Source organism: Malurus melanocephalus, unplaced genomic scaffold (assembly GCF_030028575.1).
Source record: "Malurus melanocephalus ecotype Western Australia unplaced genomic scaffold, MMel_1.1 scaffold_194, whole genome shotgun sequence".
Lineage (NCBI taxonomy): Eukaryota > Metazoa > Chordata > Aves > Passeriformes > Maluridae > Malurus > Malurus melanocephalus.
The window spans coordinates 211,584-239,321 of record NW_026623426.1 but is presented as its reverse complement, the minus strand read 5'-3'; the positions used below and the strand labels follow the sequence as shown (position 1 = coordinate 239,321).

At 37.0% G+C, this 27,738-nt stretch overlaps 1 protein-coding gene across 1 annotated transcript in view; it reads left to right on the top strand.

Annotated features, from left to right (window-relative positions):
- LOC130577788 (receptor-type tyrosine-protein phosphatase delta-like) overlaps positions 1 to 27,738 on the top strand; it is a 254,809-nt gene that overhangs the window by 16,637 nt on the left and 210,434 nt on the right. The window lies entirely within an intron of this gene.

Sequence of the window (27,738 nt, the reverse complement as noted above, 5' to 3'; positions counted from 1 at the left end):
AAGTTGCCATATACATTAATTAATTTGCAGGAGGTTTACTGGAAAAAAAACCCCACCATTTTTTGTCTTTAGTTTCTTTAGTGATCCAGTGTTACTGTGGAGGGTAGCAACTTCTGACTGCAACTAKTAAATCTTTTTTGTTACAAATTTGAACTTAACATTTTTGATGTTCAAATTGGTTGTTTGGAGTTAACAGGAATTAAAACTAGAATTCATGATTAAGTACTAACAGTTTTAAACAGAAATGTTCCATCAGTGATGTGACACCTGAGATTTCCCAATAAAGATTTTCCCATCTTTGAATTACATTACTGAGAGGATAGAAATTTGGCAGTCTTCTGTTACCTTTTAACTTTCTTTTTCTTTCACTTTCTGCCTTTTTATAAAAGGATTTTAAAATACTAGTCAAAAAAAGGAAACAAGTCTCAAGTGACACTCCTTTATATTTAGAATAAGGTAAAGCATAAAATTCCTTGCATTTCGCATTGTAATCATGCAAAAATTTGAAATACTTCTGGAGCAAGCTGCTTCTGACCAGTTCTTCTTTCACTATTTTTTTTGTCTTTCTTTATTCCCCCAAGCAAAATTTTATCTTGCAGAATACATGATGAATATTATTCCTATATAAATAAATAATAAATAACGATAAATACTGTGGTGCAAAATCAAGATCTTTCATGGTCTTCTTGAATCCATTTCATTGAGGAATGAACGTAAAATATGGAAAACCATCCTAAAATGTTAGTACTTTCAAGGTTCTTTGGGAAGGGCACCTAATGAATCTAAAACTTAGTTTTTCACRTCTGCTGCTGCTGCTTAAGTGGTTATTAAACAGAGTAAGGATATGTTGCTCTGCTGTTGCAGTCAGCCTTCAGTCAGTTGTGCATGYGTGAGAAATGGGACCATTTGGATATGTGAGATCTGTACGAGGGCTGATGGATCTGACACGTGTCAGTTGTTGCACAGGCATGGACGGTGTYGAATGGAATGCAGAGTGCTTTGCCTGGTAAGCCTTGTGAGCTCTCCTGGGAGACTTCCAGTAAYGTACCCAATTGAACACAGATTGACTAATACAGAAAAGTTTTCACTAGGAGCCTTGGAAAGATGAAATAAGAAAATTGACAGCTATATTCAAATTTGAAGTCGTGTTTACCAAAATCAAATTCTACGTGTTGGACTTTAAAGTATTTTTTTACAATTTATAAACTGGTTCCTTTATTCTTATAAAATGAACAACAGGGCTATTTTTCTAAGGAATATATTTGTACCTTCACTGTATTGTTAACAGCCTTTTCATGTGGCATCATTTGAATACATTAGATCATAATTCAGATGGTATTTGGGACTCGAAGTGTTTGAATAAATGTTGTTTTCACCTACAACGTAGCATTAAATARCACCAGGAGCTGGACATTATCATGTAATTTATTTTCAGCATCTGACTTGCTCTGCTTCCATCGCCGAACCCAGACAATAGATTCCATATATTTCAAATCATGCATATTAATTAATCTCATGACTTTTTTGGAATTTTTTCAGCAATAGAATAAATGTAACCTCTCATACAAGGGATGCAATGACAGCCCCGAAACATGTTCAATTAGAGCTCAGCGTGCAGTTTAAGATGGCATCTGTTTACATGAARCATGATTATTGCTCTTAGTGCTCTTTTTTCTCTGTTGCTCTAATGAACATTAAATTTATTAAAATAGATGAATAAGATTGCCCTAGATAAACAAAAACATAAATATAGAAAGGATGGGTAACCAATTAAACATTATAATCAAATACGCAATTTTGGCATGCTGTCCTTCACGTGCAATTTCATAAAGCACAAGGATATTTAGTAGTTTTTAATAAAAATCTATGTATTGATTAATGCAACAACGTTGTGTGAAATACCAGATTTATTGCAGATTCTGTAGATGATGAATATTCTTGCACATCAGTGGGCTGAGGTAGTTTTACTGTTGCCTGACAGAGTAATCTATGAGTTTGGAATCTTTATGTCCCAAACCTTTCTGCTGCCAGTTCCAAACAGATATCGTGCTATTTTATATAATGTTGTGATGTGTATGTCTGACCACGTCAGATCTCATGAAGGCTTATCAGTGTAGCTCCCACAGTTTATTAAAAACACCACCAAATTTTCAGCAGCCTATGCTGCTTACGGATGACTTTGATCTAGAGACCTACATGTTAAAGCCACCATATCTCATTAACATTCCTAAAACGTCTTGTTCTCATACAAAATTGGCTATAAATTAGGGCGAAAATTACAGTTTAAATGTGATTTAAAGAAAGTTAAGTGGGTGACAGAGGAGAGCCGTAGCAGCAGRAAGGCTGTATGTCAGCCATAAATCACAGCCTTGGGAAAGAGAAACCTGAAATTGTGTAAAGGATGAGAAAAAGTCGAGGAAAGGATTACCTAGGAAGCCTGTTGTGGGTAAGGAAGAGCTAGGCCATGGCTGTGATTTCGTATAGGCACCAGTGATACAGTCAGGARCAATCCAAGGAGTATCCAGATGGATTACAGAGCTCTGGGAGTAATGGTACAGGGCTCCAGAGCTTGAACTGTTCAATCCGCCCATTAAAAGGGAATAGGTTTAAAAGGTCCAGTTGAATGCAGCAGATGAATAAATTGTTACCGAACTGGAGCCACAGCCAGAGAATGCTTAGGCCACAGGACTTGTTTTGAGAAGCCTGGTCTKCTGGGGACTTATGGGGTCCATCTGTAAGAGGAGAAGAGCATTTTTGTTCACAGGCATGCCAGGGTGCTGAAGAGAGCTTCAAACTAAAGTTACAGGGGGAGGGGAACCTCAACCCATCCCTCTCCTAACAGTTGATGCCAGTGCCTGCGAGAGATGCCCAGAGCCTGGAGAGGGATCACAGATCAGCAGGACAGCACCTGAAGAGCARCACAAAGGAATTCCACATAATCCAGCCAGTGAGTCAGCTTAAGGGAGTCTGTGGAAATACATGGAGAATGAACAGGAGGAGGTGTGCATGCACCTCCAGGGCTGCACTCTTACTGGTGTGATGGAGATGTGGTGGGATGGCTTCTGTGACTGGAGTGTTGGRCTGGAAGGATACAGTCTCTTCAGGAAGGACAGCCAGGGGAGATGATGAGGTGCTAATGGCCACCCATCCAGGATGACCAGGTAGGTGAGGCCTCACCTAGAAAGGAATRGCCCCACATTCACAAGTTCTGGCCTTTAGGGAAGATTTCACCCACCCTGATACCTGCAGGAGGCTCAACACAGCAGGGCACAAGCAGTCCAGGAGATTATTGGAGTGCGCCAGTGACGGCTTCCTTTTCCAAATGATAGAGGAACCAATGAGGAACGGGGCTGTGCTGGACCTTGTTCTCACCAATGAGGGGCTCATGAGGAATGTGATGCTCAAGAGCAGAATGAGCTGCAGTGACCATGAAACAGTGGAATCAAACATCCTTAAGGCATTTAGCAGGGTGCACAGCAAGCTCACTGTTTCCAGAGCAAAGAATTTGGCCTCTCCAGGGATCTGCTTGGTAGACTACCATGGGATAAAGTCTTAAAGGGATGAAGGACCCAAGAAAGCTGGTAAATATTTTAGTATTCACCTTCTACAAGCTTACCATCCCAACAAAGTGGAAGTCACGCAAGAATTCCAGGACACCTGCATTGGTGAAGAAGGAGCCCCTGGACAAACACACACAAAAACAGGAACCATGCAGAGGGTGTCAGCAAGGACAGGTGGCTTGGGAGGGATACAGAGAAGTTCTCTGAGCAGCCAGGCAACAGGTTAGGAAAGCTAAAGCGCTGATAGTAAATTTTCCCAGGGACGTAAGGARCAAGAAGAAAAGCTTCTATATATGTGTCAGTGAGAGAAGGAAATGAGGGAAAGTGTAGGCCCTTTCTGGAAGAGAACACTCAAACAGGAGACCTGGTTTCCCTGCACATGGAGAAGGCTGAAGTACTCTACAAATTCTTTTTACAAGTTTTAGCTACACCACCCAAGTCACAGAAGGCAAAGGCCAAGACTGGGAGAATGAAGAACTGCCTGCTGTAGGAGGAAATCAGGTCTGATGCCGTGGAACCAGATGAGTGGCATCTGCATTGAGGAAAATAAACCGCTGTGCATCATATTTGAGAAGTCATGGTGGTCTGGTGAAGTTCTGACTGACTGGAAAAGGAGGAAAATCCCCTGTTTTTCAAAGGGAAGAAAGGAAAGCATGGCGACCTATAGGTTGCTTAGTCTCACCTCTCTGCCCAGCAAGATTTATGGAGCATATCCTCCTGGAAACTGTTAAGGAACATGGAAAATAAGGAGGTGATGGATGACAGCTAATATAACTTYACTAAGGGCAAATTGTGCCTGACAAATTTTCAGGCCTGCTGTGAGGGATCACGGCATTGGTGGATAAGGGAAGAGCGACGTCAACTGCTGACATCAACTTCCTGGAATCACATTTGGCACTGCTGTGCTACATCCTTGTGTTGAAATTAGAGACAGGGGTAGATGCAGCGGTCAATGGGTGAGGATTGGCTGCATGATTGTGTTCCTGAGTTAGAGTCAATGGCTAACAGCTTGAATGGACACCAGGAACACATGGGGTTCCATGGGGGTCACAAGGGAACTGGCACTGTTTGAATTGTGGGATTGAGCGCAAGCCAGATGACAACATGGCAGAGGACAGGGATGCCATTCAGAGGGGACCTTGACTGGTTTTAGGGGTGGGCCCATGYAAACCTCACCAAGTTCAACAAAGCCAAGTGTAGGGTTGTGTGCCTGTGCTGGGGCAATCCCAAGCACAAACACAGACTGGGTGAAGAACAGGATGAGAGCAGACCTGAGGAGGAGGACTTGAGAGTGTTGGTTGGCAAGAAACGCAGTGTGATTGGGCAATGTGAYTTGCAGCCCAGAAACCCCAGAGRTATTCTGGGCTGTATCAAAAGAAGCGTGAACAGCAGATTGAAGGTTTTGTGTGTCCCCCTCCACTCTTGTGCCCAATCTCTGGAAGTGATGGATGCCAGGTTGGATGGAGTTTTGAGTAACCTGGTCTAGTGGAAGCTGTCCCACACCATGGCAGGGTTGTTGGCACCAGGTGTTCTCTGAGATCTCTTCATTTTATGATTCAGTGATCCTACGAAAAGACTGAAAAGAAAGTGATATTTTAAAATTAACTAATGTTGAACGGATATTTTGAGTATTTGTATGTTCTGCTTCAGATAAAAATCTCCTGTATACTATACTAGAAAGTAAACAAAAAGTACTTATGTTGTAAAATAAAGGCTAAGAAGTTAAGAATGTCTTGCAGGCCTTGTTAAGCATGCCACACAATCTCACTTCTGTCTCTTTGGGCATTTTTTTTAATGGACTAACTGAAATGAGTCCTCTGGAAAAATACATGATCCTGCATTTTGTGACTGTATCACAATTCTACTTTTACTCAACTTTTTAAAATTTTCAGTTGATTGATGGTGAGACAGAATATAGTTTTAATGCAGTTTTATCTGAGCTATATGATTTGATTTGGTTTGTTCAGGAGAATGGCATAGTTAGATGGTTGTCTGGCTTCAGAAATGCTGTGGACCACCTTGCAACACTCTCCATATAGTTCTGCTGTCACCATTTTTCTCTTGTATTTAATAGCTAACAGTGGCAAATGCTTGCCATGCAACAGTGACATGAGATCCAAAAGTATTGGAAAGGAGCTTCTCCTGCTTTCCTGTTGTACGAGGCATGGACAATGTTCTCATCTATGTAGAACTTCAGGAAAAAAACCAATTACTCCCTAAAACCAGTGCTTAGTGTCTAATACTATTCCTGAAGGACAGTTTGAAAGAAATAACTTTGTTATGCCTTCATTTCTCCTGCCAAAGAATTTCTGTGTTTTGTATTGCTTCTGCTATTGCTGGGTAGGCCTGAACTCTGAGACCAYGTGGGCTTTTTGGCTCCTGAGCTGTGTATGTGTGTTAAGGCTRTTGAAAATTTCAGAGTTCTCTCTCTTTGAGATAGCTCTGCTCCACCAAAGAGAATCTTCACGAAACAAATTCAAGCTGTTCTCTTCTGTCACTTTCAGCAGAGCTTGCTGCTTTTGCCTGGACAACTTGCATGTGTCTTTCATGGTGGAAAGTTTCATATACTTTGCAGAAGGTTCCTTGTGATAGTAAATGCAAGCTTTTTTTTTCTTAATTTTTTTTTTGCTATTGTCTTGAATTAACTTAATTAAATAGAAAAAAGTCACGTTGAAATAGTATTGTATTGCTTAATGCTGTGTATTGTAATTTTGTCTTACTTCTTTAACTATGTTGACCTTTCTCAACCAAATTAATTTCAGAAATTAAATTTGTGTAACTGAATTTCACCACCATGTGGACCAGTGTCTATAAAATTCAGGAATTTTTAACTGAAAAAATACCTTATTTGCTTCGTGATGATTTCCTTTACTATCCTTAGCTTTATTTATGGGTAGTAAAGAATTTTCAATTTCTGTAATAGTATTGTGGCAAATATTTACAATATTGCATATTTGAAATTAATTATAATTATTTTTCTGCTAAATATCTGAAAGTACTGTGCTTTTTCTCTTCTRGACTTAGAAACTGAAATTAGAGTGACAGCCAGACCTTTTAAAATCTGCTCTGGCCACAGTGTTTAATTAAAAACTAAGTTTTGTCCTSGGAATAAACTGACAGACTATCTTAAACGTTAAATTCTCTGTGGGYTAGATTAGGCCTGTTATGGCTTAGTGGGCAACGTGAGCCTGTTCTGCTTCAAGAAGGATGTACGGACATAGCCAGTAAAATTAATTGTTACAGAAGCTCTATGAAGCACAGTTTGGTAGAATTTGAAATCAGGCAGTCAGTATACAATAGCATTTTTTATACTGTTTTTCTCCTTCAGGATAAGATTCCTCTATCTGTACTGGTATTACTGCATCTACCAGGCATAAGAAATGTCATTTCATAGAGCTGCTACATTGTGGAGATGGTCATGTTTTCTGCTATGCAAGCTGTGMGTTCAGTCAAGCTTTCTGAACTGTCTGGGTTGGTGCTCTGCAAAAAATAAGTACCTTTTTGACTTTTAAAGAACAAAAAAAGGTAATTTCAACATTCTTACAACTGCTCTGAAAATACGTTTTCTATACTATGTGGTATTTAAGATTTTTTTCTACACATTGTGAATCCTAGCATTTTTTTCCTCCCATTCATGACACTGTAATGCAAAACAGAGCTAAAAATCTTGGCAATTTTCTTCCCAGTAGCACTCTTCCAGGAGCCTTGCTTAACTATTTTCACATTAGTTTTGTTAGATGTCCTTTTGCTCTTGTCCTGCTGGTTTTCACTCAACTGTAATTTGAAATGAGGTTCATTCTTGGTTGTGGTGATCACTCTATGCAACAGAAAACTTTCCATTTCCTTTAGGGGAATTGATACCTTTGCAGTGCACCATGTCTCTATCACAGGGCAGATCCATAATTGAACAATCAATCATTTTGCTTAGCTCTTTTGTTGAAATGTAACTGCTGTCTCAACCTACCAAAAGCCCAAAACGGATTTAATGTTCTATTATTATTGCTGTTATTATTAACATTGTAAGTGCTGATTAAACATGCCTAAGGATATTGTACTAGATATTAAGAGAAAGTATAAATTTGCAAAAAGCTTCTATTCTGTGCAATTTTAGGCCTATTATTTTAAGTGGATCTCATTCAGATTCAGTTCACTATGCCCTAATTGGACTAGTTTAATACAGTGTTCTCAATAAAGCATATTGAGTGGATACTTCTAAAAATGAATACAGTGATGAAAAATGTATCATGGGTGCCTAAATATATTACAATACTTGTTAATTRTTTGGGCTTTTGATATTTAAATCATACTGGTTTTCTTCTTAAATTCTTAAAAGCTACAGTAATAAATATTTTTAACCTTTAGGTTGTAATACCTCATCATTTTCAAGCTTTTGTAGGAAAACAAACTGAATAACTCTGATTTCTTTTGTGCTGTGTGCAGACACCCTGTAGTGCTTTTGYTGCTGGCTCTTTTCAATGGGTCTTAAGTTCTCCTCACTAGAAGTGACCTTAAACTGCTTGTGGAGGTGGGAATGCAGCTATTCAGAATTTCCTAGGAGAAATTCCAAACACCCGTGAGAGTATGCAGTGCTTTACATGGAGTAAAAGTTCACCTCAGTAGCAATAAAAGTATCCTTGTATTTTGAAGTCTGTTGCAAATCTTCTTTCTTTTCCCTCTACTTCTGCCCGTGGTCTGGCTGCTTTCTACCTGTATACACAGTGCGGTTATTGTGCACAGATARAAGTTCCAAATACAGCAACAGACAGGATATTAAAGCTTCCAAGAAGCTTTCTGATCTTTACCAGTGCTTCAATATTTTGTTTATTAAAAACAAAAATGGAATTTCGAAGAATTGCAGTCGATTTGTCTTATTTGCAGAGGCAAATAAGAAGATGCTTACTAAACCAAAAAACTGAGCTGAAAAGTTGCATTGATTTTCGCAGTTGCTGAAGCAGCAGAATTGTGGCCTCTGAGGCTTTTCTGAGGATTCTTGTGTTTTACACCTCTTGATTTTTGCTGGAGGGTTATTCTATTCTTCAGAAATCACAACCCTGCAAAGCGCAGTTGATTTATTTTTAATCCTGCCACTTAAATTTACTTAAAAAAACCACACATTCTTAGATTTTGTCTCTTACTGTTATCCATAACTTTTTCTGACTTTTACATTTCATCTATGTGTCTTTCTATGAGGATGGACTTGAAAGTGCATAGTTTTCATTGACTTGTTCCCCATTTCAAAAGGGTTTAGTGACAATCAGGCCTAGAATTTGAGAATACTGATTCTTTTCTCTTATTACCACACAGACATTTTAAAAACAGAAAGCATGTTTCTGTGTTTGTGTAACATCATATTGCAATGTTTGAACTGTTTTTGTTGAAAGAAACACATGTTAAACATGGGAACATGTTTAGGGAAACAGACCTGTAGAATTCTGGAGTATTTTTTCTTTCCACTTCAGGTTTTCCATCTGTAAAGAGGAGATACAATTCAACAGAGGTGCTTTTGAAGTCAATGAGACCTGCAAATACAAGCTGTTGCTTGAGAGTATTAATGAATCCTTTTAAGAAAAGTTGTGGGTGTTCTAGCAAGTGTGTGAGTTTTGCCTTCTAAGATGTAAGACTACTTGCTGAAAAGTTTTTATTGTCTTTCCCAGCCATATTGTTAACTTACCTGGATATTATTTTGTATGCAAAAGGAAATGAGAACAGATAAGAATGAAACAACAAATAAGAAAACAAATGAAAACACAAATAAGAAAAGAGAAGGGTGCAAAGTCACATCTAGATCAACTTCCAGATATTTATACACATATAAACTAAACATATATATACCAAAAAAAATATATATATATATTGAATGTGTGTCTATATATATATATGCTTTTCCTACCTTTCAGTCTTGTTTTAGAGTCAATTGCATTTTTCTTCTGTGCAGGCATAARTTTGTTAATAGTTGTAAGGTTTGAAGGGTCCACAAAGGAAGTCAGCCAAGCATGTATAAAACATAGTAATGTAAGTCTAATAAAAACCGTTCCCTAAAATTTGTGTAAATATACTGAAGCTCTTACAAAATGTCTCCAGGAAGACTTAGAACTACCTGGTTGAGCTTGTATTCATRATCTAATATTGAAGTCTCAATATTAGTCCCAATATAATACTAGCATTCATCTAATAGTGTGGAATGTGATCTTCTTGAGGCTCATGTGGGTGAGGTATGGGTGATATCCTTGTTTTTTGAAAGCTGGGAACTTACTTATGTCTTTTTTTCTGGATATTTCTTTGACTTTGCATGCATAAGGTACTTGCTAATAAAATTCTCATCTGATTCCTATCTGAAGAGTCAAGGAACTATAATTTTAGTAAATTTCACAGTTTGATTGGTAGTAGTATGAGGTCAATGGCAAAGCAGGTTGTGCATTTCCATATATAAATATTCAATACTTAAAGCTTTTCTAGGGCTTGCACCATTAGATTATGACCCATAAGAGATGCTCATGGACAAAGGGCACAKGAATTGTTCAAAGTTATTACCTAGGCAGTGAGAGTCATCTACAAAAGTGTCATCATGTGATAGATATGGCTGTGTAGCAGAATATTGTGGAACCATATGATAGGTTGAATTCACTGTGGGCGTTTGAAAAGATACCCTCACAATTAGTCTTTTCCTTCGAAAAGTTAGTCTAGTTTTTACCATGCCACTGAGCAGGCTCCAAGAGCTGACATTTCAGGTAACCATAAAAGCATGTGTTGAATAGAGGTACTGGAGATGCTTATGTTCATTGCAGATTATTTGAATTATTTGCAAAATGTATGTAAATGTTTYTGATTGAGATAAAATTTGTTGCTGAGAGGAAAGACAAGATTCAGGTAGATAGACAGAATGGAGTTACATAGAAATATTCCAGCCTTTGTATATTTTAATATTATTTAATTCTGAAGGACAGTTTTGTGTGTTTGAGTTTTTTAATTATTAAGTCCAAAGGAGTCTTCTTTTCTGTGCCCTGGTATTCTGAGGCTCTTCWGTGGCAATTTCTGTAGTAGCTGTAGGAGGATTTATGGGGGCRTTTTAGGCTTTTCCAGAGTCATTCCATATCCCTGATATCTGCTGGAACTAGAGGGATTTTAAGGGAAAAAGAACCTTTCTTTTACTGCCTCCCTTGCAGCTGTAAATRTGTATATATAAGTATATGCAGGTTCTCATTCACTCTTATAATTATTATTTAAGATACTGTAATTACATAACACAGTACAGGGCTATAAATGACTAGATGCACCTGTACCTTTTTAGCTGTGGGGAAATAAATTTTTATACATTGTGATAATTTAGTTTTGGTATAGTTTTTGAAATTTCCTATGCCAGTTAAGGTTACAGAAACTAAGTGCTAACGAGTAGCTTTCTGAAACCTACAGTGGAGGCCAAAGAAACAGGAGGGAGGGAGCTCTCTTAGCASTCTGTCATTGGTATTTGTGACCAGCTTTGTGGGGTCTTCGAGAAATCCAGTGATGCAGCCATATTCTAAGTTGTTCAGAGCTTGATAACGTGATTAGCACATTTTTATTTGTTAATAATTGTATTGTTGTCACAATAATTATATTTTTTGGTCTCTAACATTAATTATATTTTAATATTTTGGATAAGGCAGCATTTAAAATACGGATTTATTTCCGGAAGAATATTCATGCATGTTAAGAAAGCACAAATATCTTATAGCAGAGAACATAAAATATGGATGTTTTTTCGAATGACAGACTTATGATAACAATGTGATTATTCTCAGGAATGAGATTTTGATCTCTTACATTATTACTCAAGAGGATAAATATGGAGCTCGGTTCTCTCTTGTGCTGTTTATCAGAGAGTCAGTGAACATCTTCATTTTTCAAGTTCTTCAAGATTCAGGTTATACATTAACTCCTCTCTTCTGCAGTACTGTTTGAAAAGTTMTAGCTCCTAATATTTTGTATTAAAGTTTAACTTAATTTACTGGGTGCGACTTTACCACATTTTGCAAATRGTTACAGATCACAATGCAGAATTACTGCAGTAAAGAAGTGCTCTATATGAGAGTACTTTARTGTTTCTTTTGAATCAACAGTATTGTATTAAACCTTCCAGTGATCAAAGTATTGTAAATTATTTAAGAAATGTACACTGATTTTGTAGGTCTATGATATGTTTTTATTAAGTTCTGTCTGGAAATTTGTTGTTTTTTTAAAAGGAAACTAAATGGAATATTTGTACCAGATTAATCATGTTGGATATGTAACAACAAATTGATAGTCATGATTGAGTTTTTTTTCAATTTTTTTTTTACATTTGTTTAAAAAAATATCTGGATTTGTAGTCCTAATAAAAGAGATCAACTGCTATCAGCATTTACTCCTACAAATGTGGCACAAGATTCCACAGAGTAATGAAATGAGAGCAGTAGAAATAGGAATACTCTCCTTGCTTTTCTGTGAGCAAATACATAGTTTTAACTCAAAACATTAAAATACATTTATAAATTTTCATACTTCCACTTGTTTATCATTTGTTTCCAGATTTTCTTGTATTATGAAGAAGTGAGAAAAATGGTACTTTTTATTCTAATATATAAATATTATGCTAGTTTATTTGTAAAGTAGTGAACTTTGAAAAAMCAGTCTCTTAAAAAAATGCATGCTACTGTTTACATTAAAGATCTTCATTACAGAGAGGTAAATAATTTTTCATCAGGGCTACTATGCATACAATATTAATTTAACATATAAATCTAGGTATGAGATGCRTTGTCTTCTTAGATGTGGCATTTTCTCTTCTGCAAGGATTGCTTTTTAAGCCTTAAAAATAATAATCTGTTACAACTCTGATGACAATAAATTAAAGATAGAAATTCAGACTGCAGTCTCCTACGCAAAGTTCCATGGGCTTGCGGCCCAGTTGTGATTTAAGGTAAATGGCATCTTGGTGTGTTTGAAGAATAGTGTAGGGCTGGGGTCTAAGTGATTGTCTCTCTGTACTTGGTTTCAGTGAGGCTGCACCTTGAGTACTGTGTTCAGTTTTATAAAGGACACTGAGGTGCTGGAGCATGTCCRGCAAAAGGGCAGCAAGGCTTGTGAAAGATCTGAAAAATATRTCTTCTGAGGAGTGGCTGAAGGGAACTGATTTTGTTTGCTCTTGAGGAGGGTCAGGAGGGACCTCGTTGTTCACTACAAATATCTGAAACGTGGTTGTGGTGAGGTGGTGGCTGTCTCTTCCACCCTGCCTGCAGTGAGAGGACAAGAGGAAATGGCCCTTACTCTGTACCATCTACATCATGCTCAAATCCTACACTTTCCAATTATATATGTATTTTATGTATATACACATATATGCAATAGATTTCATTTCCATATTCAGTTCCTATTCCAAGGTGTCTGTTGAGTTAATTTAGCCCATGACTGTGGGTTCTATCCACCYTTGATGTCTTTCAGGGCAGAAGGGCTGGTTTGCTGTCAGCTGCTTGAGAGCTGCAGCAGGCACTCATGGCTGATGTCCCTGGAGTAGTGCATTGGATCCACACTGTCCAATAGATCTGACTGCCTCTTTCATCCACCTGGCTGACCCCCTAGTTATGGTCATAGCACTTGTTTCTCACTTGTAAATATTCTCCACTTCTTGGAGATCCCTTCAAGAGAATCAGAAGTAACATCATCCCTGCTATTCTGTCTCAGAATGGCCACTGGAAACTGGGGTGACATCTGTTTTGAAGAATTTCCTGTGGTGGTTGCTCTTCCTCTCAAGTCACATCCCCATGCTGTTAGGCCAGAGGTKGGTTTTCCATCCCACCTCTTCACGTGCCCTCCAGGTTATCTCATGGTGTGTACCCTCTCTCTCAAGCAGGGGGGCATTTGCTTCCAATCAGAGACTCAGGTCTGCACTGGTGGGGCATTGGACATTTCCTCTTTAAATTGTTGCAGGTCCTTGGGCAGTCTTTTCACAGATGAAACATAGGGCTGTAGAGGGGGAGAGATACTTCCTTCACATAGYTGGACTTTGGTAACCAAATATCCAGCCTTTGCTCTCTTTCTTTCCCTTACATCACTGCCTGTGAATTGTCACACAGCCATGGCTCACTCTGTGATAAATGGTGACACGTGCTGTGTGTGTACTGGACTTCACCTGCTTCTCCAGGGGATTGCTTGCTTTTTTAATCCTTAGAGAGTACCCTCAGCAGGGCTAATTCTCTCAGGTTCTGGATGCCTTCTTGCTCTGTGGTGTCCCACTTGTCTTGGTGCACTAATAGATCACCCTTTCCCGGTCATGGTGTGTGRAGGGAGTCAGCTATGGTTGGGGCTTTCCATGTGAATCATTTGCCTTGTCTTGTATAGTCTGTCATTCATTAGAATTGTTGCTGTTATTTTTAATTGTCTTCTTTCATTGTTTCTTCCAGTAAATTGTTCATATTTCAAYCATTTATCTTTTGTGCCTCCAATTCTCCTCTGGAGCCTGATGCAGGGGGCAGAATGGGGTGAGTGAGCAGTGCATGGTTTGGSTGTTTCGATGGGAGCACTAAACTGGGGAACACCATTCGTAGATGATTACAGCCTTATGTGGCTCTTAACCAGGGGGCCATGAACGGTTGAGATAACAACAGATCTGCCTGAAATTGTTGGAAACAAATTTGATCCAAGCATTYGTTGTAGTAGGTAGGCACTTGCTGGTCACTGTGTTGCTTGGTATGATCACATGGTCGTGCTACTTAGCCTATGTATGTTCATATATGCAATACGTGCTCCCTGTGATGATGTTTTTAGAGTAGGGAGAAGGATCAGGATTGCTTTGTTGCTCTACCTGTAATATCAGCTTATTTCCTGATAACATGGAGGGCAGTGAGGTTCRTTTGGAACGAGTCTTCAGTGCTGTTCTCCTGCCTTCACTTCCAGCACTGAGAGTCCATTCATTAATTGCACCCAGTCTGGAAGGGGAACAGGGGAGGATGATTTTTCCCAGCTTTTCACTCTTTTTTGCTTTTTCAGCCCTGTTATAACAGCTTTTGACAATTTTGAATTTCCTGTGTATGTTAAGGAAAGAATGTTCTTACTGCTACCAGATCTCCTCAGTGTCATCCACACCACATTTACAGACCAGAAAATGTGCAGTCTGGAAAATTACTTTAGGTGATACAGAAAAACCTCAGGGCTCTAGCCATGCTGCATCATGACTACGGAAAAAATGAACCTTGTCCTGGCCAGAAACAGGACATAGTCCAGCAGTATGTGTTAATTGCATAGAAGATCTCTAATAAGTGTGGTGCTTGCTCAAATGGAAATGAACACATTAGTCTTTTCTCCATCCTATAAATAAATGAGTAGACAAGTTCAGGAACTAAGTAGTATTTGTTTGTTCAGTTTGGGAAAGGTAAATGTTAAACTTTCCACGTAGACCATTGCTATTACGTACTAATCAGCGGAAGACCTGGTGAATTTTGAAATCCATGTCTGTTTAGTTATTTAAATTGTGATATGTTGTGAACAACACATGTTTCTGTAAAGCTCCTAGACATTCACAGATAGCAGGTGATTGTGTTAATGAGCTGTAAAGTAAGGTGTTATACATCTTTGTTTTAAGCAGGATGGAAGATGGCAAAGATGTCTTAACATTGTTTTCCTGCAAATTACTAAAAAATGTTTAAAGTAGCCTGTCTTGGTGAAGGACTGATCAGCTTCCCAGACATCTTCTAGAAACTTAAACATTTGGGAGTGAAAATCAGGACAAAAATGCCCAATGATGCTGTGTTACTGAGATGAAAAGCAAAACAAAACAAAACAAACCACCATCTTTTCCTGTAGAAGACAAATGCATTTTAAGACATCATGTAGTAGATAGAAGTTTAAAGATTTAAGGCCTGGTGATAAGCTGGCATTTGCAYTATCCTTCCTGAAAAAGAACAGGATGAGTTGGAAAAATGTAAAGTGCAATGTTTGCCTCTATTGTTTAGTTCATTAAGAARAAATAAATTAATGCAAACATTCATGAAACATGCACATAAGAGTTCTGTGGTCAAAACTTGAAACAGAGAGACCAAATGGGTCTGCATGGACAAACAACAATTTTCTCACAAAACTGGAGTATAAACAGGAGTGTGCAAAAAGTGGAAGCCTGGAAGGCAGGTGACCTGGAAAGAACACAGAGACACTRTCTAAGCATGCAGAGACATAGTAGGAAAACCAAAATCCATTTGGAATTGAATCTGGTAAGGGATGTTGAAAAACAAATCATAGAGTCATAGAGCAGTTTGGGTTGGAAGGGATCTTAAAGATCCTTAAAACTATTTCCAATTCCCTACCACAGGCAGGGACACTGGAAAGACTTCTATAAGCACACGGGAAATAAAAAGAAGACTAGCAGAAATGTGAACTTGTTGCTGAATGGGGAAGGGGCCCTGGTGGAACAGAGCATAGAATATGTTAAGGTACTATATGCATTCTTTACTTCAGGGTTTACTAGTGAGAGTAGCCCTCAGTAGGCCTCAGAGATCAGGTAGAAAGTCTTGAGTGAGGAAGACTGAGTTAGAAAATAGTTAAATTGTAGAGCTCTGCCRTAGGCACGAGTGCAGAGGGAGCTGGCTGGTATCATTGATAGACTACTCCAAGTTTGTCAGTGATAACATACCATGYCATGGTAACCTGGAAAGGTGCCTGAAGATTGCAATTCTGTGCTTAGGAAGGGCAGGAAGAGGCCAGCCAGATCTCAACATGATCTTTGGGAAGCTGGTGGATCAACCGCTCCAGGATATCATTTCCAGGCATGTGTACAACAAAAAGATGCCCAGAAGCAGTGAGCGTGGGTTCACCAAAAGGAAGTGTGGTTTGAGCAACTACAATTTTCTAGCAGGGAGTGGCAGGCTTGGTAGATGAAAAGAAAACAGTAGATATTGCCTGCCTTGACAGCAGGAAGGCTGTTGGCACTGTTTCCCAGAGGATCCTCTTACAGAAGCTGAAGAAGCAGGGGCTGGTTGAGCAGAAAGAGAGGTAGATTGAAAACTGGCTAAATCACTGTTACCAGAGGGTAGAAAGTGGTTGCATAAAGTCCTCAATGGTGTACCTCAGATTCAATATAGTGGTCCAATCCCATCTAACATCTTTAGTAATAATTAGGATGTTGGGTCACTGTGCCCTCAGCAAGTTTCCTGGTAGTCTGGCACTGGGAGGAGTGCCTCATTTGCCAGTGCTTCTGTGCCATGCAGAGGAAGTTCAGCAGGTGGCAGGAAAGGGCCAACAAGAGCCTCATGTATTTTAAAAAATGGAATTCCAGAGTCTGGTACTTGGGGAAGAGTAATCCCTTGAACCACAACATGCTGCAGGCTGACTAGATGTAAACCAGCTTTCCTGAAGCCTGGGCTCCGTGGACACCAAGCTGAACAAAAGTCAGCAATTTGCCCTTAGCTGCAAAGGTGACTTACGATATTCTGAGCTGCATTAGGAGGAAAGCTGTTAGCAGGTCAACAGAAGTGATCCTTGCCATCTTCTCAGCACTGGTGAGGCCACATCTGGAGTGCTCTGTCCAGTTCTGAACTCCCTGGTACAAGAGAGATGTGGATATACTGGACAGAATCCAACACAGGGCCACTAAGATAATGAAGGAACAGGAGTATCCTTTGCATGAGAAAAGGCTGAGATAGCTGAGACTATTTAGGCTGGAGAAGAGAAGGCKAGGGGGGATAATGCCAATGCATATTAATACCTGCAGGGAGGGTGCATTAGAGGACAAAGCCAGGCTCTTTCCAGTGGTCCCCAGTGACAGGACCAGAACCTGAAACAAGCTATCAGTGACATTGTTTTTCCGTTTTTGGAATCACAGATGAGTAAGGAATACATTTTTTWAAATTTTAAATAATAATATTTTTCAGAGTTTCTTTGGAAATCTGATTGCATTCAGTTACATTAATTCTGGAGGACCAACTTYATATCATGTTCTTTTTAATTAAAAAAAAACCAAAAACTGTTTAAAATCATCTGTTTAAAGACTTCTCATTTTTACAAGGAGCTTTAGAAATCACGTTATTTTTTTGTTTTATAGTAAAYTGATTATTTTCTTATGTTCTTTTCAAATGTTACTTATCTCATATTTTCTGGTTATTTATTAAAATACTCACACTTCTATGCAGTTCGTGAAAAATATGGATGTGGCATTTTCTGTCAGCTCTTCACAATCAGCCTGAATTATAAACTATTTCTCAACATACTTTAAATAAATTGCACTATTCTGTGGTCCAACACCTAAGAAATTGGGGACAGATTATCTCTGGAATGCTCTTTTAAAAAAACCTAGAGTCTTCTCTCAGGTGTTTCTGTTTCTTGAAAGTCTGGTTGCCAGTTTGCAAACAACAGCATCTTTGGTTTTGGGTTAACTTGCAAACTCAAATATCTTTTTTAGGTGGGCTTTGAAAGTAATTTGTAGCCTCTGCATCTTGTCATACATGTAATTCCATAGTATACAGGGCAGTGAGTTCAAGCACGTTGGTTGATAAAATGTTTTGGGTCATGGAAATGCCTAAGTAAAAGATGTGTTCAAATGTATTAGCTGTTAGCACAGGGCATTCACTCASCAAACAGTTTTCAAAACCGAAATTAATTACTTGCTTTGGAAGAGTATAAACATTCTTGGAAGCTGATTTGTTATGTGAGCAAATGATAATGTGCATTACAATCACATAGTTTCTTCATTTCCTCATCTTTTTTGCAATAGAGAACTCACAGAAGATGTTTAATGCTTCCATATCAYGTACAATATCAGTTACCATTTTGATTAAATCTTTGCTTTCATTTTCTTTCATACTTGGTATATACAAGGACCTTAGGTACAGAATTTTTGTTTCTTTGAAATCAGCTGTGTTTTTGCTGAAGTGTCCATCCTTACAATTCAGTAATATGAGAYAAGTTGTGTTCATGAAATTCATCGTTGCAGATAATTTAGCTGCAGACTTTTAATTTTCTCTTATTTAAAAAAGGAGGAGATATGAACTGTTTGCATTATGATGCAGTTGTGTACTTTCTTGATGAGATTTCGTGTGGTACTAGAAAGCAGATTTACTCAGGGTCTTCATTACTAGCAAAGTTAACTTACTGCAACATTGATCACACACGTTCTGCTATCTGCTGAGTGGGATCTAGATCATGTCCAAAATGTTAAGTTCACTTAATTTTCTCTTTTCATATAGAAGAATATTTTTATGTTGRACTCATTTTTGAGCTTTCACAGAAAAAACGTTGGCTTTATTAAATACTGATGCAAAAATTACATTTTAGGGTGGTAATTTTAAAAATTTTAAAGGAATTCAGAGTTTTGGTTTATTTATTTCATTTTGTTTGGGTGTACTCCCTGTCATGTCCCCACCCCGTRTGAAGTGTTACTCTACTTTATAATGGAAGTGGGTTGATGGTTGGCCTTGGATGYTCATTCCTCTACCCCACTCATGATCTGAGGGTGAGAACAGTTAAGAGTGAAAGTGAGAAAACCTGTCTGTTGAGATAAAGACAATTTAATAAGYGAAGGAAATAAGAAGGAAAATAGCAGTGTAAAGGCAGTCACTGACTGACTTCCACAMGTAGTGTATTTACACCCAGTCAGTCTTTGAGTAATGGCTACACTCTAAAAACCCATCCCTCAATTTTTATGACTGTATGATGSTATATGTCATGGAGCATCCCTTCAGTCAGTTGGGATCAGCTGTTCCTGCTGTATTTCCCTCCCACTCCTAGGCCATCTTAGCCAACTATCTCTGAGCTTGTTTGACTTAAAAGCTGAATTTTCATCTTTCCTGTTTGGCACTGTTCCTTCAGAAGCAGAAGCAGAAACTGCTTTACTAATTCTGCTCCGACTACACAACAGATTTTTGGAGAAAAAACATTATTTTCCTGGTTGCAGSTCTGTTCCAAAAATCAAGGGAATAGAGACATTCTTTTTGGGGAGAGAGACATGAAATGGGCCGACTTGGCCATCCAAGCAAGAGCTATTAYATTGTTGTGTTGAGGGATAAATTTAACTCTACAAAATTTAATGTAGTTCTTCTACTTGATTAATGAAAGAAAAAGAAAAGGAAACATCCCAGTATGGGGAACATAGTTAAATAGAAGAAACACATGTTCTGACATGTTTAGTAAGAGAGACATTGCCTCTGAGATTCAGGACACATATACAACCTTGGATTAGTGGACAACTCTGAGAATGCCTAGAAGCAAAGTGTCTGGAAGGAGACAGTTTGTATATGTGACRATATTTTATCAATGTACTATTTTACAGATGTTTTCTGCTGCTGCCTGATGCATTTAGACTTGTACCTATGCTTGTGGAGCTGACAGTTCTGAAGTTGATGAAACCTCTAAGAGGAAAAGAATTTACCCCTACACTTTCTTTTTCTCAGTCCAACATTTGCCTTCAATCTAGGTAAYAGAATTTTAGCATGGCACTTCCAGTTGGATTTTTACTGGAAAAGGACAAACAAAAAGGAGTGTTGGCAAATGCAGTTTTGCATTTATTTGTTGATATTAACAGCAAGTAAATGACTGAGTAAACTTTTACCCATATGCTACTTTATCTGTGTAAATATCAGCCAGTTAGATAAATTAGAAGGGATTATGAAGTGTCTAGGCTCAAACTGGTATCTGAAATGATAGCTGCTATATCCAGACTTGTTAACACAAGTCTTTAGCTTAATAGAAGACTTGACATTTTGTAAAAATTTTGCATTAAAAAAAAAAAAAAAAAAAAAAACAGGCAGTCAGCTAGCAGGTTTTGTCTTTTCCAACAAAAATTAACTAATCCAATCCACAAAGAAGATGACCCCAAAAGAAAAGCATCTCTGACTTTGTGTCAGGAGACATAAAAACTCTGAAAAAGTTTCACTGACAGCATTTGACATCGTGTTTTATCTCAGTACTGTAAATAGGGGAATACTCCATTTTATGGAGCCTTTCAAAAGGATAACAGGTTATTGCAGAATTGTTGCTCTTTTACATCAACGTTAGAGATAATTGTTTTTGCAAAAATATAATATGACTGTGTCAGTTTGGAATTTAGGCATTATCTTAAAAAAGCAAAATTGAATATATGTGTAATTTTTTTCTGCTATATCAAAATAAATTTTGTTTAATTGTTACAGGTRAGATTTGGACAAACATATTTCCAAAGCATGTAATTTTGAAAGRGAACAACATGAAACCTAGATTAGAGCAATAACATTCCATCTGCTTTTGTTGTGGACAGAAACCCCAAGTGAAGTGTTACATAACTGATCCATTCTGGTTCTGTGGGTCATAGAGGGATCAGACCAAGTCCTCCGACTTCCTGGAGGATTTTTCTACAATCGATTAAGGAACATAGAACTAAAGAGAACTAAGTCTAGAGAGAGCGCAGTCCTCAGAGGTTTAGATTAATTAAGCTCATTCAAACAGTTTGAATGTCATTTTCCAACTAAGTGTAGCTGCTTGCCTAGCTGCTGCAGCAGATGACCATTAAGAAGACAATTTAGATGGCTGTTTTGCTGACAAATCAAATCCTGTGCAATCTGAAAAGAATTAAAGTTCCAAACCATAAATAATTGCTGTCTACACAGACTTGAAAGCAAAAAGACCTGGTGCTTTTTCTGCCTGCCAGCTGTGTATACAAAGCCACCACATGAGATTTAAGTTTCATGAAAATGTTCCTTGCACTAGGAGGTCTTTCTCTTTGCATAGTTAYGCTTATTTAAAATACTTAAGGTACTTTAAAAAATACTCTCAATATTTTTAAACTTACWTGTTAAATACTTTGTGCTAATCTAGAGAACAAGCTTATCCTTCTAGACAAAACAAGAACCAAATTATTCCTGCATCTTAGAGACCATTAGGTGTTCTCCTATTCTTCTGAAAATCTGTGACCTGGAGGTGCCCTTCTTTCCTCTCTCCATTCTCATTAATATCTTTCATGTGGTCTTCAGACTATTTTTTAATGTACCTTTGATTCTGTGTGATTCTTATGTCTGTCTTCTGAAAATCAAATGTCAACGGTTTCAGATGTCTACAAGATACATATTTACAGTTTTTAGTGATAAACTAATCTCACMAAGCAGTATATAAGCTTTGATGAAAAATGCTTTTCTCTCCTTTCCCCTATTTGTTTCAGGGGCAAAAGAGTGGCAGAAAGGTGTGAAGGAAAAGCCTGGTATTTAGAATATTACTGTGTGCAGTCCAGGGCTAGATAAAATATTCTAATTAACTAAAAAAAAAAAAAAAAATTCTTTTTCATCTAAAGCACAAACTTAATACCGGAGCATATTTTTGCATACTTCTTTCCAGCAGAATGGTTGCCCAAATTTCAAATAGCAAAGGAAAAGCTTCTGAGTTCTGGCCATTTAACAGCTTGGAAGTTGTTTATCAGAGCATCATAAGGCTAGGAAAATCAGAAAAGGAAAGGAAATAATTATGAGGAAACAATTATTTTTGTGAAGGCAGATGGTGCGATTTTTGCAGCTGCCCTGTGCAGGAGTTGTGTGTGCCTTCCAGCTCAGGATATTCTATAATTCTATGAAAGGTGGCTGCTTATTTTCCAGAAAAAAACTTAGTCCCATAGTGAAAATTACAGAAAAACATTGAGGGATTGCACTATGTAGTTTAACTACTGGTAGATTTTATTTGGGGACCAGGGTTATCCTTCGTGTATAAGGTTAGATAATGTTTTTTAGATAATGTTGTTAGATAATTTCTAAAGCAATATGGGATATCATTGAATGAGCTCTAATTTACCCATAGTTTTACAAACTTTTAAGCAGAGGATTCTAACTCTACTTATATGACACCATTTGTAAATGTRTATGTAATTACCATGTTATTTATAAAAATGTATAAATACATTTTAAGTTATTAAAAAACCCCAACCAAAACACAAAAACACCARACCTCAAAGCCCCATATTTTTGCTTCAAAACCAGGTAAGAAAAGTATTCTGAACTGTGTTGGTCAGTGMGACTCAAGCTGACAGTTTCTTTATGCAGATATAAACTTAGTATACACTGCAAAATCTGTGTTCTATTCTGCCAACACGAAAAGAGATAAMCACACAATTTATGTTCTACTCAGTACCCTTAGCACTCAATTTAGTAAGCTTTATCCTTCTTGCAATTTATACTGCACATTTGATAAACTTTTTCAAAGTTAGAAGCATCAAATTATAGATTCTATATGTAAACATGGAAATCACTGCAAATTAACTAAAGATTTTGAAGTGTGATGAGTTTTTCTCTAATTGTGAAGAACAACAGATCCTCAAACCAACTAAAATAAAATATAATAATAAAAATAGAAAAAAAAATCTGAGACRAAGTAACTCCTCAACTTTCATAAAATTATCAAGGACATTCCTTGTGTTTATAAATACAGAAATAAAATGCAAAGAAYAAATCAGTAACTTAGAAAGTGTTTCAGAAAACATCCCAGTGTGAAGATCTTTAACCTGCTGGTACCAGGGTATGCAACTGGTGTATGCCTGAATCCACTTGAGGTTTATGAATTGTTTGAAGCCGACTGGAAACATTATATCTCAAAAGAAATTGAGTTAATTTCCAAAACTTAGTTAAATCTTTAGTTGTTAAAAAAAACAAAAAACAAAAAAACCAAAAAAAAACAACAAAGAGTTGAGGATATGCCTAAAGTATCATAATTGTGGTATGCCATTTGTGGCATTAGATGTAAATGCTAAAACTTTTTGGATTGGGTGAAGGGAATGGAAAGGGAAATCCTGGAATATAGTTGTGTAATGGAAAGGCAGTTTGTTCTTTAAGAGGTCTAAAATKAATAGTTCTGTAGTGTATTTTGAGTCAAACTACACTAGACCAAATAGAGGGGATTAGCAGTTTAAAGGGGACAGATTCTTTTCTGTCTTTAACAAGCCCTCTCCTTCTCCTAGTGTGTGTAGCAGCATAAAATCTTAGTGTGCTATAATCACAGCATAAAATCTTAGCAATTTGGTATTAATTCTGATGAGTTTTAATAATTGGCCAAGATTGCCACAGACACAAGCTCATTACTGATACTGGATACCGAGATCTGAATTCTGCTGGCCATACTATCTTGTTTACACTAGCTGGAGTTTTAGGAAATTTGCTGGTTTTTAATTTGGAAACCTGTTTTCATTTAAGCTTCCTTTGAATATATGTAGCAGTATTATTTGTCGTAAGCTTTATGCATAATCAATACTTTAAAGATATCATGGGGTAGAAGTAAATTACCTCAGAAAGTGTATTGTTTTAGCTGAAATATTTTGATGAAAAATGTTTTCTGAAGGAATGAAGTTTACAGAGATGATGAGGATATGATTCAACCTTGCTTTAATGGTTGGGAGGAGGAAAAAGGAGAAAAAATGTATAGCTTGTGACCTGGTGAATTTGAAGGCATCATTCTCTATAAATTACACCCTCTCACATTGCATAGAAGTGTAAGACAGCAAACCATAGCTGTCTTACACTTGGAATAAGCTGATTTACACCTTAAAAGCTATGCATTTAAGGGGCAAGACAGGACACGGTTGTTTATAAATTATTTTCTTTCTTTTACCTACCTTAAGWGCTTAATTACTGTCTTGTTAATTTAGTTTAATTTCTACTTTTTATATAAGTTTTCTAACAGAAGTTGACATAAAAGCCTTTGTGGACAGGCATGATTGGTTCTGTTTCTATAGCAACATGGGTGAATGGAAGAATGATTTCCTTTAGGAACCTTTCCTAAAAGCTGTTTTGTACCCTATAACGATATCTCTAGATTGCCATCCCTTGTCAGAGGTGAAGAGAGATCACATTGAGGGTCAGCTTTGTTCCTTGTGTTTATAGATTATCCTCTGCAGTCAAAAGACTGCATTGCTCTTCTTTTTCTTTATGGTACTGAACCAATTCCATTCTCCACTATAAACTGATGATAGGAAAACTCAGCAAGATCTTTATTTTTCAAGATATAACAAATAAACTAGGACTAGACCAACTATTGTACTGTGTTAAACTCCTCTCTGGCAGCTACTCTGAGTTCTTGATTTTTCAGTTATATATCCATTTGTAAATAATTTACTTGATGCATCTTACTCTCTGGAAAAGCCTGAAATATTAAACAGCAAGTTGAACAGTTCAGTTCAGTGCTTTGATTAAGAGAGAGATAAATCTTATTTAGTATTCTCAATCTTGGTAAATCTTGAGGCTTAGTATACAAACACCTTTTTTAAAGTGTGAATGTCAGCTACACTAATAGCGTAATTTTGATACGTCAGATTATTTAACTAAAAGTTAGATTCTAGTTGAAGTCAGATCATTACATTGTATTATATAAAACTATAGTTATAAAGCTTGCTAATCATAGTTAACAATGRTGACTATGTATGTAATTTCTCATGCTTCCTATCCATAAAGACAATGAAAGACACACATTTTTCCTCTGACCTACATGAAGGATAATGCCTGTTAATAGTGTGTTTGTGAACTGAAGTACCTTTCTGTATTTCTCAAACCCTAATTTCAATAAATGTTTTCTGAGAGGAATCTATTCTCATAATAGAAGTGATTTTAAAGTTTCCTTCCTCTGTACTATAATAGTTATGCCTTCATTTTCATCCAGGTGTCTTAAATAAAGTAGCAAGATTGCCTCTGCTCCACATTTATAGCTTTTTACTTTGTTAACCATTTTTATCCGTATTGCTGTAAGTCTTAAAAGGTGCTAGGTTCTGTGTCAGTAAAGGAGACCAGTGTCTGTGCCCTGCAGAGGAAAGGCAGCTGTTACACATCAGACAATCCCCAAGGAAGAAAAGCTTTCATTAATATAAGGCATGGGAATGWCGACTTTAAAATTCCTGTTCCTTTCAGAACTACTGGCTTATTTGCTTGGGGAGAATATACAGCTGATTCTTTTGACTGTGTCTGTTTTTATTGTTTAAGTAAGTTTGATTTGAAAATTTATAACTAAGAGGTTTTTAATTGTTCAGTTGAGAAGACTGAGAAAATTAACACCATCAAGAGAGGTTAACAGATTATTTWTTGAATGTCTTTTAGGGACATGGTCTAAAAATCATAGTGGTAAATGGTGAGCAGTCTTGATCATTCAGGGAATAGAAGACCTAAAAGATACTTCATGCTATCCGTGCTTTGAGGATTTCATAGAGAAATTACTTTATTCACAAACAGGCCTAGGGCAAGCTTTAAAGTGTATTAAAAAAGATAAAAAATGGTCCTTGTGGTGGTATCACTGTACTGTCTTGAGTACAGCTAATGGGAAGAAAATCTAAAAGCACAAAATAATAATTTTAATGGAACTAATTAATGTTAACATACTAAAGGAAATGTAGAACCTGTCAAAAAGAAGTACAATAAGTAGTGGTCAGTATGTACAAAAGAAAGATATGGTTAAACAGAGAGTCAGACCAAACTATAATCTTAAATACAAATAGTACCTCTTCCCTGATTTCTTTCATATCTCATGATCTCACAGGACATTTTATTTCTGGTAGAAAATAATTTCAGCCTTTTGTCTACCTACATCCAGTTTTGGTTTTTTTCCTTTGTATTTTTTCTTTTAGATTTCTTTCCTTCTGCRTGTTTGCATGTTATCCTTGCACCTGTTATCTTAAGCACAATGTATTTTTTGCATAGCTACAAATAATGTGATTTTGAATAGTGTCATCCCCTTGCAGATAGTGGGAAGATCTGAATAGGTGTCTTTGCCTGTTCGTTAAAAAAAAAAGTTGTCAGAAAAACAAACATTTGTTGTAGACATCCTGAAACCATGGAAAGTATGTATTACTACATATCTCCATCTTACCATAAAAATGATTTATCAGGTAAATGATTTTTTACCATCATCTTTTCTCCTGGTACATCTCTAGCATCAATTAACCTAAGTTTTCAGTTGAAAATGTAATAGTGGTGTGCTTAAGTGGAATATGTATATACCTATGTAGAAAGAGAATAATCTGCACRGTTGTTATACAAGCAGCATTATGGCAGTAAACACCTACTGCTTGGCAGAAACACATATGTTTAGCATATTCTGTTGAGCAATATTTGGAATACAGAGCACGATGAAATTCATTGACATTCTCACCATAAAGCTGTCATTGCAGCACTGATAGCAGGTGATAGTTCTACAAGCACATGTCAAATCTGTGCTTATCTGTTTTGACATCTGTTGATGGAAGCTCTCTTTTTCTATTTGAGCTGGACAATAACCTTGATATTCCCTGTCAACAGTAAAAGCCCACAAATGTTGCTTTAAGAAGGATGTCTTAGCTTGTGATTTATACCTGTCATGGCAAATTAGCAGATTAAAACTGATCACAAAACAAACGTTGGCACGTGTGAAATAGATTCTCTTACAACGTGAAATCTTTAGTTGTTCTGTTCACAGGCTATACCTACCTTGTTGAACTCCATGGATATAAAATAAATTTATTAGAATTTATTTGGTTATAATTATGTTGYTCCCTTCTCAGCCACCTTTGTTCCTGGCATCTCCCTCCCGATAATAATCCTTCAGTAACAGCACTTTTCCATGAAATAGAAGTAAGTTTATGGAATTGTTAAGGGAAAAGAATGTTCAGAAAGATAACAAGATTTCTATCTTTTCTTCAGAACAGGCAGACAGACTCTTTTAGGAGGAAAGTGTGGCACCAGCCTGAGGTATAAACCAGAAATACTCCCTTTTGCTTCAGTATCCATTGTTGATAATATTACAAAAATTTTCAATGGCAAAAAGTACAATTAGAAATAATTTAATATATAATTTTTTTAGTTGAATCAACAGCAGGTTTCTAAGACCAAWCGATGCACCTGCAGCAAGTTGTTACTTTGGGTATTTTTCACCAGTATTATGCTATGCATCTACTGCAATATGATGATGAAAAGTCAGTATAAGTGAATGCATTTATATGATAATTATTTAGTGATTGGAGCTAAGTGACTAATGCATTACTTTTTTATTTATCTATTTTCCTGATACTGGAAAAGCTTTCTTTGAAAAAAATTAGTGTCTAGAAAAAGATGGCACTGAAACATTTTTTAAAAAGACTTCTTGACTACCTTTTAGCAATGAGATAGACCATATTAAGCAGTCTGAGGATTAAATACAACTGATAAAATTAAGATCTGTGGCAAATGAAAAAAAAATATTTCTGTAGCATCCCTGAGGTCAAATAGTGATTTTACAG